The 5,085-nt window shown below is 42.1% G+C and overlaps 1 long non-coding RNA gene across 1 annotated transcript; it reads left to right on the top strand.

Moving 5' to 3' along the window:
- The first annotated feature begins 499 nt into the window (after positions 1–499).
- LOC135256074 (uncharacterized) lies at positions 500–4,882 on the top strand. Its single transcript, XR_010330360.1, has 3 exons — positions 500–1,525; positions 2,742–2,923; positions 4,194–4,882. It is a non-coding gene; the product is annotated as an uncharacterized LOC135256074 (long non-coding RNA).
- Positions 4,883–5,085: the final 203 nt, after the last annotated feature.

Raw genomic sequence — 5,085 nt, 5'->3', positions numbered from 1 at the left:
ATTGAACGGTAGAAGTCTGACATTATTTTCAAGCAGGGGTTCTAACACCATGGACGTTATTCGTGAAGGATAATGGTAGATTGAATGGTAGAAGTCTGACATTATTTTCAAGCAGGGGTTCTAACACCATGGACGTTATTCTTGAAGGATAATGGTAGATTGAACGGTAGAAGTCTGACATTATTTTCAAGCAGGGGTTCTAACACCATGGACGTTATTCCTGAAGGATAATGGTAGATTGAACGGTAGAAGTCTGACATTATTTTCAAGCAGGGGTTCTAACACCATGGACGTTATTCCTGAAGGATAATGGTAGATTGAACGGTAGAAGTCTGACATTATTTTCAAGCAGGGGTTCTAGCACCATGGACGTTATTCCTGAAGGATAATGGTAGATTGAACAGTAGGTGCGAATGCACGCTCCTGATGATAAACATGGGTTAGCGCAGGTCTTTAACGCTAACAGCACTGTTAGCATCCCCACTGGTGAAGGCATCATAGCATTTCCATGCAATTTAGGTGATTGAAAAAGGAGACCTGACGGATGAACATGCAACCTGTTAATCAGTGCTTTCAAACAGATGGAGACATGATTAATACAGCATGCCTCGTTGCTGCTTCACTGTACAAATAGGAAACATACAACATGAGTATTTATTAGCCCACATTCCTGATGATGATTTGATTTATTTTGTTGCTGTTTATTGGCCAGTGTCATTTATAAGGTCTATTTTCATCCAACAATTCCGGATGATTGTTTCACAAAAAAAATATATATATATATATAATTATTAGTATGAGTAAAGGAAAATAAGATCATTGCGACAGGTGAATTCACAATAACAGGAGCAGCAACATGCATGTGTTTTAAAGTAGCCTTTGAGGCTGCAGTTGGGAGGTGTCGCTGGCCTGTGGGGGCTCAGACTGACCCGGACTGCTCTCTGTCTGGCTCTGGCATGCAGTGTGGCTGCTCAAGCATACCTCTCGGTTTGGGAGAAGGGGGAGATGACACGGATTCATTACATGCCCAATCAGGCACTCATAAAGGGGGCTTTTCACCGGGAGCACAATGGGACACTCACACTATCACAGGCTTCCGGAACGCTCCGGGCCCTGCATGGGCAGAATGGCCTGGCGGGGCTCGGGTGACATTGATGGAGGTGTGCCGGGAGATATCGCATCGTTTCCACTGAACGGACTCGCGGGCTCAACCGGGGACATCCCCGGACCAGATGCGAAGCGCGCAACCTAAACGTTAGACTTTAAGGGACTTGTTTCATGAAGGTTGTCCGAGCTGAGGTCTGCGAGATGCGATGTGTTTGTCCTGCTCTGTTTAGAGAGTCACGTAGAAATCGCAACAGCAAGTCACAAACGGATGTCGCAAAGCATGTTCATGTAGGCATGTCGGCAATCATTCTCAGCCCCTGCCTTGTTTTGGTTTTGTATCAAACCTTTGTGTTTGCTCAAAATTATAGCAAGAAACATTATGTTCGAGAAACTCGGATTTGACCAGATTTAGTGACCTGTGAGTAAAAATCCTCGCAAATTACTTTCATTGAACGAGGCCCCTGGCCATCATTAGAGTATGACTGTATTTTTTTTAAGTTTCTGCACAAGTTTAATTGTTTGTGTTCCTATCAATATCCAAGGAGCATTTGAAAATGCCTAGTGCAAATACAATGTAAATTGTACTTCAGTTTTTAATGGGGAGTTAATGATCACTTGGTTGGGCAAACTGCACAGTTCATTGTGCTTTGATTATATTGCATTGAAGGGCAAACTATTTGGTGGAGTTATGGGGCCAGATGCTCAACATGTTTATTACCATACAGACACAATATAATGACTAATGTTGTGCTTTATGTGGCTCGTACTGTATATATACATGGCAAAATCACTGTGTGAGATCACTCTATAGACTTCTCCTATTCTACTGTTCATAAACATCATTAAATAGCACCTCAGGAGCAAATGGAATGTGAACACACATTAATCACATTACCTGTTCCCATTAACTCATTTGCATGCGGACGTGGATGTGTGGTTTTATATCCACTTGCTTACAGAAGACATCTTTGTTGACAGAACTCGTTTTAATCACTCAGTCGGGAAATGCAAGTCTTAGCACAGGTCGTAGTATTGTCTAGCCAAATAAGCGTTGACACATTTGGTTAGCAATTCAATTTAAATGCATCTATCTCTTTCTCTAGCAGTCAAAGGTGACTGACGGCTGTGTACAACAGCACTATCAGACAGGAGGTTGCGAGTTTCTTTTGTTGCGACATCCGTATGTCAACAGGTGAAACAAGCCGATGAATATAAATTTAAATATCCATTGACTGTTCTTTTTTTTTTTTTTTTTTTTGGTAACGTGTCAGGCAAACCAAGACAAGGAAAAGCTGGTAGCTTTACACATATTAAATAATGGACAAATTTAATAAAATAGCAGTTTGAAGTGCCTCTATTTCTCAATAAATAATATTTTATTTTATTATTATCATTATTATTATGAGTGCCCATTGCATGCTGGGATAGTACCTCCCGCGACCCTGACCAGGAATAAGCAGGTATAGAATAACAGTTGGATGGGTTCTTAGGGAAATGAACCCACATTTCATTTGTTATTGGTGGTGATTTGATGTCATTTCCTTTGAGAGTTTTCTCCTTTATCTCAAATGCCTGAAAGCGGAATGCTAAAACGAGGAGCTGATGTTTCCCTCGCTCTTTGTGTTCTGCCTCAGCCTCTCGTTCCTAGATTTTTCTCACACCCAGCAGCAGGAGGGATTCGAGGAGGTGGCGACACGCCTTTTCCTGACTTCCCTGCACTCTTCCTGTCTTCCTGGGACTGAACTGCGTTTTAATTTCTGCTGATGAAGCCGTGTTTCTCGCTGCTGAGAGGTGTGGGAAGATCTGGGACAAAAAGGTGAGACAAAAAGGGTGACCGAAACTACACAAAAGGTGAATGATGAGGAGTCCGGGGGGTGATGGTGGGGGGGGGGGGCAGTTGGAAGGGGCTTCTTTCTCCTCCTCTAAGCGTGTTTGCTTTTGTGATCATCTTCATGTGGAAATGAAGGGTCTCTAATTTCCAGGCGGAGTATTTAAAGCGTGTTATTCAAACTTATAGTCAGGGTATAAATATTGAATCACGATCCATTCAAACATCTCATATGAGACCGAGAGAGTTTGCATTTTTAGGGCCAATCTGAAGCAAGGAGTGTGACAAATATTGAAAATGATGTATTGAGGAATTTGAAAAGGCGGAGAGAAGGGTCCTAATACCTAATAAGCCTTTGCTGAACGTCTGACTTTCCCTCACCACGGTAGTTAAGTCCTGAATGGCAGCCAGGGGTAATTTCCTGTCTGTATGGATCCCTCTTTCATTTCTGATTGGCTGTTCCTAACCAGTTTTTATGGTAGCTATGGTCCTGGGCTAAATGCAAGTTTTCATTGAAGCACATTTCGATGAATAAGTGGGATTCCTCGTTTTACTTCATTTATTTGTTTTTATTTATTTATTTATTTATTCATATTGGTAGCGCAAAGTAGTATTGGCTGCTCTTCAGACCTGAGTGAATCCTAACCACAACCGCAGGGTTTTTAAATGTAGCGCATTAAAAAAAAAAAAAACACAGCATGAATCTACATTTCAAGTAGACAGACATCAATGGATGATTAGCGTAGGTCTTAAGATCTGGAGAGGGGCCTGACATTGGTTTGGATTCAATTCACACTTTGTTTATTCAACGAAACGTCTTGGCATTGTGTCCCTCTCGCTAACATATCGTTAGCATCCGAGGAGCACAGAGAGGGCCTGACATTGGTTTGGATTCAATTCACACTTTGTTTATTTAGCGAAACGTCTTGGCATTGTGTCCCTCTTGCTAGCATAGCGTTAGCATCCGGGCAGCACAGGGACAATGCACACTAGTCAGGGCAGTGTGCAGACCAATAGGAACAACGAGAGGGAGGGAGTTCAGCTCGTCTGGTGGTGAAATTCTGGAGGTGAAATTTAGATTCAGTACGTACCATTGGCAGCTTGATAAGTACGTACCGAGTTTAAAAAATAATTGTTCTGAAATATTTGCTTGTACAATTTGATACAACACTTGCAACAGAAAACAACAGAATCACTTAAGGTCTCTAAGGGTTGAAAGCAAGGGTTGACTGTTTTTCTTCCTTTTTTTCATGTACAGTTTGTCTGCTGCCATTGCATCTGATCCTGAGCGAACGCTTCACACCATTATGGAAGATCGTTGCCTTTTCTTTGTTTTAACCCAAGCTAAATGCCCTTATTTCATTAAATAAATAAATAAATAAATACATGAAAGTGTGTGCAGTTCCTGGTTAAGCAGGCTTTAATATCTGTTAAGATTTCTTGTTAAAAGATAGAGCATCTTGTTCCATAGAACATCTTTCAGCATGTCTGTCATGCCATTTTCTGTGTGTGATAAAGTGATAATGAAATTTTTTTAATTAAAAAGAAAAAAGTGAATAAAAAAAACAGGATACTGAGAATAAACATAAGGAGGACATTATATGAGAATTTTCACTGATGTGCGTCTGTTTCGCTCCCTTGAAGATTCGATGTAGCTTTATTATTTTTTCACTAATTTGCGTTTACTGTGTGATATTTTAATCAGAAACATGTTCCATCTACTACAAACCATGTCAAACATGCTGTGGGAAAACCATAGGCGAGCGCAAGACACACACATCAAATTATCACTGGAGAATGCTGAACTGTGTCGTTGTCTCATCTCATCCAAAGGATGGCATCTCTTACAGCACAGTATCCCCATCACTGCACTGGGGTTTATTTGACCAGATGGGAGAGTGCCCCCTACAGGCCCGACAACACCATTTCCAGCAGCAGTTTAGTCTTCCAAGGAAGTTTCCCAACCAAGTCCTAACCCAGCCCACTCCTGCTTAGCTTCAGCCAATCAGCAGGAGCAGGGTGCATGGCGGTATGTCTGCAGGCGGTTGGCGTGGTTACTGGCTGCAGAACGGTACCCAGCGACTGGAAAAGATCCGTGAGGCGCAGGCGGGAATCGAGCGGCCGCTCCAGAGGGGCCTGTGAGGGGGTGT

The sequence above is a fragment of the Anguilla rostrata genome, chromosome 5 (assembly GCF_018555375.3).
Source record: "Anguilla rostrata isolate EN2019 chromosome 5, ASM1855537v3, whole genome shotgun sequence".
Lineage (NCBI taxonomy): Eukaryota > Metazoa > Chordata > Actinopteri > Anguilliformes > Anguillidae > Anguilla > Anguilla rostrata.
This window is presented reverse-complemented; position numbering and strand designations above follow the sequence as displayed.